General features: G+C 39.0%; 1 non-coding gene across 1 annotated transcript; it reads left to right on the top strand.

Moving 5' to 3' along the window:
- Positions 1–3,786: 3,786 nt before the first annotated feature.
- Positions 3,787–3,859, top strand: TRNAC-GCA (transfer RNA cysteine (anticodon GCA)). Its single transcript has one exon. It is a non-coding gene; the product is annotated as a tRNA-Cys (tRNA).
- Positions 3,860–16,047: the final 12,188 nt, after the last annotated feature.

Raw genomic sequence — 16,047 nt, 5'->3', positions numbered from 1 at the left:
ATGATATCACTTATATGTGAAACTCAAAAAATGATATAAATGAACTTATTTACAAGAACAGAAATAGATATACAGATATAGAAAACAAATTCATAGTTAGCAAAGGATATAGAGGGGGGTGAGGAGAGGGAGATAAATTAGGAATTTGGGATTAACATATGCACACTACTATGTATTAAATAGATAAAAAACAAGGGCCTACTGTATAGCACAGGGAACTATATTCAATGTAATGGCTTATAATGGAAAAAAATCTGAGAAAGAATATATATATATATATACACAATAATTGAATAACTGAATCACTTTGCTGTACACCAGAAACTAACACAATATTGTCAATTAACTATACTTAATTTTTTTAATGGTTAAAAAAAAGGAAATCCTGAATCTCAGTAACTGTGGAAAGAATTTTTTTTTTACAATTGTAGGAAGGCAATCAGAAAAACTGAAAACCTACTGAATGTTGTAGGGATTGTTGTCAATTTTGTTATGTGCAATTAGCTTTTTGTGTGGAGCTGTATTGAGTACTCTGTATGGAAGGATTTAGGGTTGAAATGTCATGACATCTAGGATTTGATTTAAATATTTCAGCAAAGAAAAGGATAGATTTAGAAAAGCATGAAATATGGCAAAATATCGATCACTATACTCACGGAGAAGTGTTTGCAGAAAGAGTTCATTATAATCTATTTTCTGAAATTTTTTGAAAAAATTTAAAAGGGACAACTTGTAAAAACTAAAATTTGAGGACATTCCACTTCTATTCTTAAAATATACATATATTTTCTTTGTATAGAGGAAGTTTGCTTTTACTCAGTCATTCATTAATCAGTATATATGTTCTATGACTGGTGCTGCTCCTCACGTTGGGAATGTAATCTAGGCCCTGATGGGAACCTACACTGGAGACAAGGAAGCAAACATTAACTTAATTGTGAAATTAATTACTTAACTGAAGCTGTGATGAGACCTCAAAGGAGAAGTCTAGGCTGTGAGGAGAATATCTAACACCAGGAGATCTGGCCTTGGCTGGGGAAGTGATGGCCAAGCCAAATGCAGGAGAAATGTATTTTTCCCAAATGCAATAGAACCCTGGGAGCTCATGAAAAGAAGCAGCTGAATACTTGGTAGCAAGAGAGGACTTGAAGGTTTGGGGCTTGGAGCCAGCTTCCAGATGGGCCCAGAGGCCAGTCAGGTGTAGACAGAATCTCTAGGGACCCACACAGATGCCTTGTCATATGTTAATCTGTCAGATATATGGGCTCCTTACCAAGCCTGACCAGACAGAGGCAGTAAGGCAGGGAGAGAAGCTGGTTAGGCATTTCCTGATTGAAGTCAGCGGTGCTCCATTTACTGATGGAGAGAGCTGAAGGGCCAGCTGGGAAAAGCTGGGAGAGACAGGGCCAGGGAAATGGGGCCAGGCTCTCCCAAACACATATAAACTTGGATGAAAGGTCAGACTCCAGCTTATTTACAAACAACAGTGCATTACTTGAATTCCCCAAAGTAATACTCCTAGAGGAGTATTAACTATTAGCTAGGAGTCCTTCCAGACTGCAAACTTGTCTCGGAGCAATAGTAAAACATGTTGTTTCTTCTGTCCAAAAGAAGCAGTTGGATTGTCTCTTGGCTTTGGCTAGGCAAATAACATCCTCCTCGAAACAAATCTGTCTGTTTCCTTATCCTTTAAAGGTGGAACAACTGTGGTGAGTCTAAAAGAGCCTATACCTATGGCTTAATCCTTTAAAAAAAAAAAATTCTTTCTTTCTTTCTTTCTCTGCATTGGGTCTTAGTTGAGTTGCAGCATGTGGGATCTCTTGTCGCGGTGCAAGCACTCTCTAGGTCTGGCGTGTGGGCTGTAGTAGTTGTGGTACAGAGAGATTCAGTTGCCTCGTGGCATGTGGGGATCTTAGTTACACGACCAGAGATTGAATCTGTGTCCCCTACGTTGCAAGGTGGATTCTTAACCACTGGACCACCAGAGAAGTCCCCTTCTTTTTTAAATTATGAAATACTTGAAGAACATGTGAAGTACAATGATACTTGCCACTTAGATATTAAAAGTTTAACAGATGATTCATGTATTTGTTATTTAAGAATAAAACTTTACACATATAGTTGAAGTCCCTTTCATATCATTCCCTGAAGCTAGTCTCCTTCCCTCCTGGAGGCAACTACTTTCCTGAATTTACTGTATATAGATGGAAAGGTGACTTCACAGATACGAAAATCATGTGTATGTGAAATGTATATGAATATACATGTATGAGAAATATAACATACAGTATAGTTTTTCTCATCTTAAACAATTTTTACAATAAATTATCCAAGTCCTATCACACTATAAATTTTTAGCCTGCAACATGTTTTGGTCACTTAATATTGTTTTTTCAAGATTCATAATATAGCCCGTTTATTCAGTTTAACTATTGGTTGTATTCCATTATGAGGACACACTATAATTTGTTCATTTATTAGACCTGCTAGTAGGAATTTTAAACTTGTAAACTTTCAAATATTACAGGTTATACTGCTGAGTGAACCTCCTTGTGCGTTACTTTAAGTGTGTAGGTGCAAGGGTTTCTCTAAGATTGACTCCAACAAGTGGAATTTCTGCTTCCAACTTTTAATCTAAATATTACTCTAGCATCTTTAGGTGCAGAATGTATCTTCAAACTGCTTTGACCTTGGGGGTGACCGAGATATTCAGCAGAATCAAGGATGGTTGGTGGATTATATCATCTTGTGGGATAATTAATATTCATTTATGAGACATTAGGACATTGCTTCCTTGCTCACTTGCTTTATTAATTACAATTTTCTTAATTAGTTAAGGGTTATATAATTATTTACATATTATAATTTACCTACCATAAATAACTTTCAATTTTGTTGGTATATATACTCCCTTCATCCCAGGTTATTTAATTAAACAAATCTTAGTTCCCCTGGGGAAATCTTAGACCCGCATAACCTTCTCTCTTTCATAAAAAAAAAAAAATCATCTCTCAGTCGTGTCTGTTTGTGACCCCATGGACTGTAGCTCACCAGGCTCCTCCATCCATTGGATTTTCCAGACAAAAATACTGGAGTTGGTTGCCATTTCCTTCTCCATGGTCCCAAGAACTATTTTTCTATCAAACTGCAAATAAATTTACAGGTTTTCTTATTTTATATTAATAAGGACTGCTCAATCCAAGTATTGGATCTCTAAAAGGTAGTTGATGTTATGATACTGTGTTAACTTCAGCTGTAAACCAAGAATCTCAATATTTTAGCTATTCTGTGATTTCTTCAAGGAAATCCACTTAAGTAACATCTAGAACCCAGCTGAAATAACCCGTAAAACCTAAACTTCTGAATTACTAAGCATGATTTGTGTTATTGTTGTTTAGTCACTAAGCTGTGACTGTTTTGCAACCCCATGGATTGTAGCCCGCCAAACTCTTCTGTCCATGGGACTTTCCAGGCAAGAATACTAGAGTGGGTTGCCATGTCCTTCTCCAGGGGATTTTCCCAATCCAACGATTGAACCCAGGTCTCCTGGGCATCGCCTGTATTGCAGGTGGATTCCTTTACTGCTGAGCCACCGGGGAAGCCAAGCATGATTTTAATTATTAACATATTAAATGTTAACATAAATAATTACCATTAAAGCATTTCATTACAACCATTTATATGTACAGATCGTATATTACCTAGAAAGATATGAGAGAAAAGAAAATAATCCAATGTTAAGAGCAAAATAAATCAATAATTAGTGCAAATTATGAATTGTTGGATTCCTTTGTATCTCAGTTGGTAAAGAATCTGCCTGCAATGCAGGAAGACCCAGGTTCAATTCCTGGGTAGGGAAGATCTCCTGGAGTGCGAAACGGCAACCCTGTATTCTTGCCTGGGAAATCCCATGGAGGAGCCTGGTGGTCTACAGTCCATGGGGTCGCAAAGAGTCTGACATGACTGAGCAACTAAACCCAGAACAGCACGTGAACTGATGAAGAGGTCTCTAATGACTGTTCATAGTTCATTTTTTTTCCTTTTTGTCATTGTCTTGTTTTCCATCCACAAGTAGATAACGAGATGACTCTTTCATTCATATTTGCTTGGGGGAAATGTGAGAGCTGATGTGTAGCTTTAGTTAAACTGATTAAACTGTTGGTTTGAGTTCATTTAATTCAGTTAGTTAAAATAAATCAGGTTGTCTCAACTTAGACCACCATTAGATGATATTATCTGGCAAAAAATATATATAAGTTTAACTCCAGTGGAATGCAGTGGGAATAAGTAGAATGTGTTGTTCATCCCTGTCTTCATAGATATTCCCTAAACTTTTGACGACCTGATGTTGTTCCAGAATGGGCCAGAAACCCTAGATTCTCTCCCATTCAAAGTTGTACTGCTGAGGCTGAATCAGAAGGAAGCAGCCCACAATTTGTATATCAGCACCAGTAATTTTTAAATTGAATAAGCAAGTTCTGAAGGTCATAGCGAGATGAGATAAGGAAAATTTATTCAGCCTTATGGATACTTTTATTTCCTATGCAGAGGATCTGTGCTTCCTGAACATTTCGTAAACACAAAGGTACCCTGCCATAAATAATAATCATGTAAGCCGGGTATCATATTTCATTCAGATGGAAACAAATGCTTAATTTTTCTGAGAAAAAAGCCTGTGTTTCTAGGCATTCCCTATCGGTGCTATTTATGTGTGGTCAGTTTTGAGAGGCAAGATTGCATTTGTGAAAAAATGTTGTTGCTAATTTGCACTTAGACTGGATCCACAGTCAAGAGCCTCTAACTTGAGCAAATGCAGAGACAGAGGGCTTCCCTTCCCACCATCTCCATGTACAGGGCAGCCTCAGAGACTGAAGTCCAGGCCCCAAAATAGCTAATTTTTTTTTCTTTAGTATTTACTTTGTGCCAGGCACTGTTTATGTGCTTTTAAAATGTAGGGCTTCCCTCATAGCTCAGTTGGTAAATCATCTGCCTGCAATGCAGGAGACCCAGGTTCAATTCCTGGATCTGGAATGATCCTCTGGAGACGAAATGGAAACCCACTCCAGTATTCTTGCCTGGAGAATCCCATGGACAGAAGAGCCTGGTGGGCATAGTCATGCGATTGCAAGAGCTGGACACAACTTAGTGACTAAACCACTACCACCAAAATGTATTAATTTGCCGAATTCTCATATAAGCACATGCTGCTGCTGCTGCTGCTAAGTCGTTTCAGTCGTGTCCGACTCTGTGCGACCCCATAGACAGCAGCCCACCAGGATCCCCCTGTCCTGGGATTCTCCAGGCAAGAACACTGGAGTGGGTTGCCATTTCCTTCTCCAATGCATGAAAAGTGAAAGTGAAGTCGCTCAGTCGTGTCTGACTCTTAGCGACCCCATGGACTGCAGCCCACCAGGCTCCTCCATCCATGGGATTTTCCAGGCAAGAGTACTGGAGTGGGGTGCCATTGCCTTCTCCATGGGTTAGATGCTATTATTATCTCCATTTTACAGATGAGGAATTTGAGACAGATTAAGTACCGTATCCATGTTTCACAGTTCCAGAGCTAGTGCTCTCAAGCACTAAACCACACTATTTTTTCACAGCTCCAGTAGGGCCAGTCAGGTACAAAGCCCTCAGGGAGACTAGATCGCTTCTGGAGCCATTCTAGTTTTTAAGACCCACTACCCAGACTCAAAATCTGAAGGAAAACACAAAAACCCAAAAACCTAAGGGTTCGACCTGCCATTCATTTTGAGATAACCATCAAAAAGTCCTGGAAACTCTTCAAAACAAAATTGGTTTGGAGCTTCCTGTGTTTTTCTCAAGATTGAAATGTCATTAACCCCATAAACAATTCTTCAAATGCTAATAGTTGTGCCACTGAAAAGGAGGGGAGATCTCCTGGTCAAATAGACTTGGGAAAAAAAATAGCATCTACAGAAGATTCACAATGAACCATAATGAATATGAATCTATATTGAAGGCTCATAGAAATCTTGCGGTAAAGAAATTTGTTTAATTTTGTTTTATTTCCCAAAGTTGTTCTTCTTAACATTTCCACGGAGCATCATTTGTGACCAGTGCTCCAAGAATGAGTAGGCCAGTGACCCCTTAAGCCTGGTGTGGGAAGATATAGATAGATCCTCTCTGGTCTGCCATGCCTTGAAAACACTGCACAAGAATTGTTACCACGCCCACATCACCTCTCCTCCGAGCCTGGCATCAGGAAGTCTTCCTCCTCTAAGAACTTCAGCAGGGCCTGGGTTCTGAGACTGGCACTCCACACCCCCAGCCTAGGCTTAGGTTCCTAAGCTTCCTTGATCTTTTCTACCAATAGCTTGAGGTATGACCCTGAACAACTTGAAAATGAGCCATTCAGATCTAACCCCAAACCCTGGGAGCCAAGACATTTTGTTTTGGATTTTTGGAAGGTATTTGGCAATTTTCCATAGAAGTGGTTCCTCAAAAAAAAAAAAAAAAAAAAAGTGGTTCCTCAGTAAGAAATGAGTCATACACATCCATTATGGACAGGAGCAACTGGGTAATAATAGACCAGAGACACGCTGTCCTTATGACCTTTGCTCCAAAGTGGTGCTAAAATGAATTAAGTTTGTTCCCACAGTAGATTATTCAGTGTTTCTTGGGGGTATGAGAAACCTAGAAATTTCACAGCAAGCCACAGATGAATTGCTGTTCAGTCAAGTCACACAATCAATAGAAAGTTAAATTCCTCTATGGCCAAACATGACATCTAGTTCTCAGCTTATCAAAGAACACCAAGGCAGGAAGTGACCACGTTACAAGTATCTACTGCTCCATGGCTTCCGTGGTAGCTCAGTCAGTAAAGAATCTGCCTGCTGTGCGGGAGACCCAGGTTCAGTCCCTGGCTCAGAAAGATCTCCTGGAGAAGAAAACAGCAACCCAGTCCAGTATTCTTGCCTGGGAAATCCCATGGACAGAGGAGCCTGGAAGGCCACAGTCCGTGGGGTCACAAGAGTTGGACACGATTTAGTGATTAAACCACCACCACTGGTCCACCCAACCGAGGATCTCAGAACATTTAAAAAGTGTCAATAGATTAGAATTTTCATTTACTGAAGCAAAACAATACATAGGCTAGTGAAGTTGTTATATAATATCCGTATCATCTTCTTTTTCAGTTGCTAGGGTAATTGAGGTACAATTGACATACAAACAGCTGCACATACTTAATGTGTACAGTTTTGATGAGTTTGGAAATAAGTACACATCTGTAAAGCTATCACCACAATCTATGCCATAAATATATCCATCACCTCCAAAACTTTTCTCCTACAAAATTATTATTATTATTTGCATGTATATGATAAGAACGCTTAACATAAGTTCTACCCGCTTAGCAAGTTTTTAAGAGAACAAGACAGTGTGGCCGCCTTTAGCTGCTGCACTGTGAAGTAGATCTCAAGGGCTTATCCATCTTGCATAATTGAAAGTTAGTACCCTCTGACTAACACCTCCCCATTTTCCTGTTCCCCCCAGCTCCTGTTAACCACCATTCACTCTCTGCTCCTATGGATTTGACTATCTTAGATTCCTCATGTAAATAGTGTCTTGTAGTATCTGTCCTTCCTTGTCTGCTTTATTTCACTTAGCATAATATCCTCTGGGTCCATCCATAGTGTCACAAATGGCAGGATTTCTTTTTGAATACTGAATAATATTCCACTGTATATTTATATTTTCTTTCTCCATGAATCTGTCGATAGACACTTAGGTTGATTCCACATCTTGGCTATTGTAAATAGTGCTACAATGAACATGCGAGTGCAGATAGCTCTTCAAGATTTTGATTTTAATTCCTTTGGATGTATATAGAAGTGGGGTTACTGGATTGTATTATACTTGTTAAATGTTATCCATAAAAATCTTGAAGAAAATTAATGACTTTTTTTTCTTTGGTTAATGTCATTTTGTTTTTAAGTTGTAATTTTCATAAGAATTACATGAAACTTCTCATCAGATTGTTATGGTAATGACCTAAAACTGTTATTATAACAAGTAAAATATGCACAATGCAAAGGGGGCTAACTGTATGACATTGGCCAGATTTCTTTGTTTCTATGGCTTTAGTCTCCTCATATCAAAAGAGAGAATTCAAGGAGAAAATGGTTAAGCTTCTTTTAAACTCTGAAATTCTATGAATATACTGTAACCTGTTATGAAAGTGGAAATGATCCGTTATGTAGAATTACATAATTTATATTGAACTTTTCCCATGGAATTGCCTTAATTCCCCCAAAGAAATGGCTGTAACTGCATAGTGGGTTCTTTAAATTTTATACCTCCTCATGATCAAGGAGAGAGAGAGGTCCCTTTCATTTTATAATAGTACTTATCAGGCTCCAGGTGCTCTAAATGTTCTATTTAATTCTCACAACAACTGCACAAAGTAGGCAGCATTCTTCCAATTTTTCAACTCAAAGGAAACTGACTCTTAACAAGGCTTATTACTTGCTCAAGTTTGCTGGATTTTGGACCCAAGTCCTCCATACCCTTAAATACTCTATTATGGTGCCTCTCAGCATTCGACAGATATGTGCTGGGCACCATATTGGACCTCTGGAGGTTAAACACATGATTAGACATGGTTCCTGTGCTCAAGGAGTTTATGATTTAACAGGATAAACAGGATCCAATCAAATAGGTAAAATATAAAGGAGAATTAATTGCAATAGGAATTTAAAACATCACTTCCCTGGTGGCTCAATCAGTTAAGAATGTGCCTGCAATACAACAGACCTGAGTTTGATCCCTGGGTCAGGAAAATCCCCTGGAGAAGGGAATGGTAATCCACTCCCTATGCTTTCCTGGAGAATTCCATGGACAGAGGAGCCTGGTGGGCTGTAGTCCATGGGGTCACAAAGATTCACACATGACTGAGTGACTAACACTTTCACTTTCATAGTGATTAGAGACAGAGTGAATAGCATGAGCACAGGTATCAGAGACGAAAAGTACAAGATAGATACCAGAATGTTGATTAATTCTGGACTGCCAGAGAGGAGAAAATTTGAAAGGAGGTAGGAGGTGATGCAGTCAGAATGGAAGTTAGAGATGGTTAAAGAAGAACTTTAAATTTCCAGCCTAGATTTGACTGTATTCATTCCAGAGAACAATTGATATTTTCAAGCAGGAGAGTGCTTTCAATAAAGAAGTCTGGAAGTGGTCTGCAGTGAGAATTGAAAATGGGTGAGCTTGAGTGAGCAAGAACATTAAGGAAGCTGGAATCTATGAAGGCTGAGAACTCCAGCCATGTGGTAGAGAACTGAATCAGGGCAGGGATAGAGGGACTAAGGGAAAGGGGATGGATGGGAAGTGAAATTAACAAGAGTTGGCAAACAAATGTGGGGCATAAGTAAGACTGACTCTTCAGATTTTTCACTCCGGTTGATTAGAAAAATGATGGTGTTGGCATCAGAAATGATAATGGAACTCAGAAAGGAACCAAGAAGGAAGAGGGCTTAAAGAGAAATGATGAATTCAATTATGGATATACCAACATGTATGTGTTCACAAAAAGTTCAGGAGCAAACACCGAGTAGGAACTGAAAGTGTGGGACAGATTATCAGAAGATCAGAGTGTGTCCCATGCAGGAAGAACTGAAGTCATGTAAGTACCATGGGAAAGAAATCATTCATTCATTCAATTAATTTTTATTGAGCCCTTATTCTGTACCAAACACAGGATCTCTGTCTGAGATCTTAGGGACACAAGAGTAACAGAGGTCTTGCCTTCATGGAATTTATTTTCTAGAATGTAGACCAAAGAGAAGGGAAAAAAAGGTAGAATTTAGAGAATATATACTCTTAGAAGATGGAAGAGGAAGAAAAGCAAGACAGAAAACAGAATTTCATGTCTCAGATATTAAAGGAGGAGAAATGTTAAGAAAGAAAGAGTAGAAATATTATAGATAATTACTGTTATTATAATTCATAAACATTCATTAAGTGCCAGACCAAAAAAGAATCTACTTTCAGAGAGATTACATTCCAGTAAAAAGCAAAGGTAAACAAATTAAGCATGATAATTATTCATTGTCATAAGTGTCATAAAGAAACAGGACGAAGAAGTTGGGAGAGGGCTGTAGAGTCTGCCAGATGAGAGCTCTTAAAGAAGCGACATTTGAAATGAGACCCGCAAATGGTTAGCTATTCCAGAGCTGTGGAAAGAATGTTCTAGGTAGATAGAACAACAAAAACAAAAGTGTGGAGTCATTAGAAAGGGACATCAGAGAAGCAGAAAGGAGACCAGTGTGGCTGGGGCCTACTGAACAGGCAGAGGACTGGTATGAAATGAGGCTGGACAAACAGCTGCCAGGAGGCCAGCAGAGAGTTTGTTCTGTGACAGAGAAGACAAAGAAAGGGCCAGATTTGGACCATTTAGACGAAAATCCGTAGAATTTGTTGAGATAGGCTAATCAGGTGGATCCTGGTGCCATTTCTTTTGATGTGAAAAGATGGAGAAAAATACATTAGCATGATAAAGAACTCTATTTAGGATATATAAAATTTAAGAGAACTATATTGTTTTCTAGTTGGAGATGTGCTCCATGGTGTGTGCTCAGTCACTTCAGTCATGTCTGACTCTTTACGACCCCATGGAGTGGGGCTTGCCAGGCTCCTCTGTCCATGGGATTCTCTAGGCAAGAGTACTGGAGTGGGTTGCCACTTCCTCCTCCAGGGGATCTTCCTGACCCAGGGATTGAACTCGGGGCTCCCGCACTGGAGGCCGATTCTTTACAGACTAAGCTACCAGGGAAGCAATACTCTATTTCCACTTCCTTTCTAGCTCCAAAAGAAAGTCTCTGTGAAGTATCTAACTGGTATGATTTGAGCTCAGAGTCCACATGCAAATAGACTCCTAAGACTGCATGTTACCTGTCACATTCTGATTCTTGTGGCTGGAGGTAATGGGGCCAAGAAAGTATGCGGGGTCCATTACTAGAAAGAAGGTGGCAGGGTTTCCACATAGACAAGGAACAAAAGCATCTAAGGCAGAAGAGCTGACCCTACTCCTGCTCATATGGCAATTTTTTTTTCTGGTGTCTTCTCCACTAACACATCACAACAATTTGTGTTTTGTTTTATAGAGACAGAAGTCACACTACAAAATGGTAGCTGTATGTGAGCATCTTTGCCAAAACAGGCTGATTTTAATGATATAGCCAGTTGGCCATCCCTAGATGATTCCCACTAAGAGGCAGAAAGGCTGAAACATAAGCTGCCAACTTGTTATAAGTGTTCATTCATTTCCTCATTAAACAAGTACTTCATAGTCAGTAGTTAATATGTGCCAGGAGATGTGAATATACATTGATGTGTAAGACAAAGACTTTAATCCTGTAGGGGAGATTAGACATGAACATAGACAGTAATGCAATAGAGAATGGGTTATATGCCATTTGAAACAAAGTCCTCTCTAGGAACCTAGCAGTGATAATTTCAGGAGGTGGTACTTATGTAGAAGGGAAAGAAATATGAGAGAAGAAGTTTTGCCAAAGTATGAAGACAAGAAGGGCTAGATGGAATTACACAGTGGTCAAAATATCTGGTGAACTGGATACTAAGTTTGTGTTTGTTATTGTTATTGATGTCTAGTCACTAAGCCATGTCCTACTCTTTGTGATCCCATGGACTTTAGCCCACTAGGCTCTTCTGTTCATGGGATTTCCCAGGCAAGAATACTGGAGTGGATTGCCAATTCCTACTCCAGGGCATCTTCCTGACCCAGGGATCAAACCTGAGTCTCCTTCATTGGCAGGCGGATTCTTTACCACTGAGACACTGGGGAAGCCCCAAATTTTTTTACAAAGCAGTAAGACATAGGAGTTGATGATTGCCATTGGGAAAAGATGACAGAAGGCCTTGAATGCCAGGCTTGCAGGACTGGACTGAACAGGAGCCTTCTCAGTGTCTGAAGGGAGGAATGACCAGATCCAAGCAATGCCTTAGGAAGATTCGCTTGGTGGTGAGTTGGGGTGACAGGGAGGAGTCAAGAGATCACAGCAGCCTCTGTGCTTGAGTGATAGAGCTGGGCTCAGGGGAAGATGGTAGCACTAGAGGGAAAAAAAGATGGATGGAAGAAAGGGTATGAAGAAAGGTTTAACTGGACTTGAGGATGGGAGGTAGAGAGAGCTTCAGAAAGGAAGGAAAAGAGAAAGTGGTCAAAAGTGACTAAGGTTTGGGGCTTAGTAAAAAGGAAAAAAGGCAGTTTTACTTCAGAAACAGGAAGGTCGGGGGATTTGGGGAAGGCATAGTTAGCTGATTACAGACCTAATTTATTGAGTCTGAGGCACCACGAGGGCAGCCTGGAGTAGCTTTCCAGAAGTAGGCTGGGCATGTGGAGTTGGAGCCAGGAAAGCCATTGCACTGGAGCAAAGCTTCTTTGGGTAGTGTTAGCTGGCAGGTGAGCACTGAAGATGTGACAGCCTGGGCTGAGGGTGTTTGGGAGGGGCTGAAGTCAGGACCTTTGGAAGCACACTTAGGGATCTGGTAGTGACAGGAATCAGAGCAGAGTCTGGGAAGGTCAGAGAATGAAAGAGAAAATGTGCTTGCAAGAGAAGTCAAAGAATGATCAACCAAATCTTTGGTGATGATTAACCTGGTTTCAGAGAAACAATTATCTTGTGGCAAATTAAAAACACATCTTTCATCCTTGCTCAACCCCCAGGAGCAGATCCTGAGGCTGAGGAGAGATTTGCAAGCAAACGGTGCTACCAGTTAAGCAAGATTTGGGTCTCTAGTTTGAACAGGCACTTGTCACATGGGTTAGACTAAAAATCTCTCAGGTTTCTAGGAGAGGGAAGGCTTTGACCCCATAGGCAGGGTCTGGACTGCCTTGAGGCTTCCTTCCGGAGTCTATTCAGGAGTGGAGGTGGAGCTGGAGTAAAGGGAGCCAAGAAACTTGACATTCAAAGAGAGGAAGTTCACACACGGGCAGATCGGAGGGCTGGATTATTTAGGGAAAGGGGAGACTTACGGTAGGGGAATTGGAATACCACATCCAGAAGACACTTTTGTTTTCCTCCGAGTGTGTTTTATTAGGAGAAGGGAAAGAATTAGGAATGAAAATTAAAAAGGGAACTGTATGAAAACAATGATATTTGAAGCAGTAAATTCCAATTCCTTATTCAGAAACTTGAGTATTGCATTATGTGTAAATAACCTGCTTTTAAAAATAACTGAAGTCACTTATTTCTAGAAATAAAAAAAAAATGCATGCTGAAACTAGAAAGTGTGGAAACACACACGCACACAGTGCAAAGAAAATCAGATCACTTCTAACCCCAATTTAGCTGTTAAATGTTGGTATATAAAATTCCATCTGCAATTGAACAATTAGGATTTTTCCAGTTTTTTTTCAGTTCTTTAATATTATTAACAACATTCTGACAAATACTATTATACGTTCATTTTGAATACTTGTTTTAATAATTTCTTAACATAAATTCATGTAAATAGATGGGCTGGGTAAAAACAGAGGCAACTTTCAAAAGCTTTTGGTAAATATTGACAAGTTACTCTTCAAATAATTATACAAATTTGCTCTTCCACCATCATTGTAATAGAGCGCCCATTTCCCCTCATATTCTTGTCAAATCTTCTATATTAACTTGTATTTCATTAAATACATAGCTTGGTTGAATTTTGTCCCCTAACATTATTGACCATTGGCGTTTCTTCTTTTTATCAGTTTTAGTTTTTTAATTTGTTTTCTTTTCTTTTTTAAAAAAACTTGTTGGAGTAGACTTATAATGTAGGGTTTAGTTTCAAGTGTACAGCAAAGTGAATCAGATATGTATATTTATTTATTTTATGTACAGAAGTGTGTATATGTTAATTCCATTCTCCTAATTTGTCCCTTCTCCCCACGTTTCCCCTTGGGTAATCATAAATTTGGTTTTGAGATCTATGAGTCTGTCTTTGTTTTGTAAATAAGTTAATTTGTATCACTTTTTAAATTAGATTCCACACATAAGTGACATCTTATGACTTGTCTCTGTCTGACTCACTTCACTTAGTGTGACAATGTCTATGCCCATCTGTGCTGCTGCAAATGGTATTATTTTATTCTCTTTAATGACTCAGTAATATTCTGTTGTATAAATGTACCACATTTCTTTATACATTCATCTGTCCAGGGACATTCAAATTGCTTCCATGTCTTAGCTATTGTAAATAATGGTGCAGTGAACATTGGGGTGCATGTATCTGTTTGAATTACATTTTTTTCCAGCTATTAGCCGAGAAGTGGGATTGCTGGATCATATTGTAGTTATATATTTAGCTTTTTAAGCAACCTTCACACTGTTCTCCATAACGAAAAGAAAAGTGAAAATTTAGTTGCTTAGTTGGGTCCTGACTCTGCGACCCTATGGACTGCAGCCTGCCAGGTTCCTCTGTCCATGGGATCCTCCAGGCAAAAATACTGGAGTGGGTTGCCATTTCCTTCTCCAGGGGATCTTCCCAACCCAGGGATTGAACCCAGGTCTTCTGCACTGCAGGCAGATTCTTTGCGGTTGAGCCACCAGGGCAGCCATAATGGTTTCCACAATGATTGTACCAATTTACATTCCCACCAACAGTGTAAGAGGATTCCCTTTTCTCCACATCCTCTCCGGCACTTATTGTTTGTAGATTTTTTTTATGATGGCCGTTCTGACTTGTGAGGTGATCCCTCTTTGTAGTTTTGATTTGCATTTCTCTAGTTATTAGTGATGTTGAGCAGCTGTTTTTGGCCATCTGTAGATATCCCTTCTTTTGTGAATGGCTTATGTGTGTATTTCCCCATTATTCTTTTGGAGATGTACATCTTTTTCTTATTTTTTAAGAGTTTTTTATATGATAAGGATATCCATTCTTTATCTGTCACATACATTACAATGTTTTATTCACAATGTTCTATCTTCTGGTGTTGGAATTAATCTCAAAATTTTTTAAATGCATTGAAATATTAAAAAAAAATTTTAAATATATAGTTATATATGTCAATATTTGTGGTTCTTGCTATGTGTGTTATACTTAGAAAATTCTTTCCCACAACAAGACTGAGACATATTCACGTATATTTTCTTCAAGTTCTTTAGTTGTTTTAAATGTATGTATATGTGTATGTATTTTATAGATAACATTTTGATCCATGTGGGTTTAATTTTTGTATTTTATAATTTTGTATATGGATAGTTAATCAGTCATCCTAGCACATTTGACAAACTTTGTTCTGGGGACTTTTGTTCAGAGAGATGCAGTTGGTGCTGGGGAAAATGGATCCTAAGATCAATGAAGTTTTGACCCACTTGTGTACTATAATGCTCATTTTAGGAATTAATAATAATAACCATTAGCAATCTAATAAGGAATCCTAATTAACTTCAACTCGGGCTTTATAAACATATTTCAGCATGGAATACTCTTTGCAACTCAATTACTAAATTCAAACATATTTTTTGCATGTCTATTTTCAAAGATAAAGGATTATAGGAATTTAAAGGTGAACAAGGTATAATCCTTATCCTCAAAAAGCTTAAAACCAAACAGGAATTATAGTTTAAGAGGGACTGTTTTAGAGAGCAGAATAGGATGCTCCCTGTTATAAAAACTTCTAGGGCTCATCCACCGAACTTGTACGAGGGCAGGGGAAAGTGAAAAGTTGGACGAGAGTCCCAGTGACTGGCAGCTGGTGCCATGCTGAGCCTGGTCTTTCTCAGTTTGGACTGATGGTGGCACATCCAACCAAGGGCAATGAAAACGGTAGAGCTAGAGTTTAGGTGAGATGAGCAGAGATACAGATTTGAAGACATCAGTATAGAAGAGATACATAAAGCCCTTAGGGTAGATTAACACCTTGAGAGAGAACAGAGAGCTAACACATGAGCCCTGGGCTGTGGCTACATTTAGGGAGCTTCAAGGAAAGCAAAAATATGAATGATGGCATCAGAGAGAAAGATGGAGAATCTTGAATAAATTTAGAAATCCTTGGAATAGGTTTGTTTTATTGGATCATTCTGA

This window comes from Bos mutus, chromosome 10 (genome assembly GCF_027580195.1).
Source record: "Bos mutus isolate GX-2022 chromosome 10, NWIPB_WYAK_1.1, whole genome shotgun sequence".
In the NCBI taxonomy this organism is placed as follows: Eukaryota; Metazoa; Chordata; class Mammalia; order Artiodactyla; family Bovidae; genus Bos; species Bos mutus.
The sequence above is the reverse complement of the archived record's forward strand: the minus strand, read 5'-3'. Positions and strand labels throughout refer to the sequence as shown.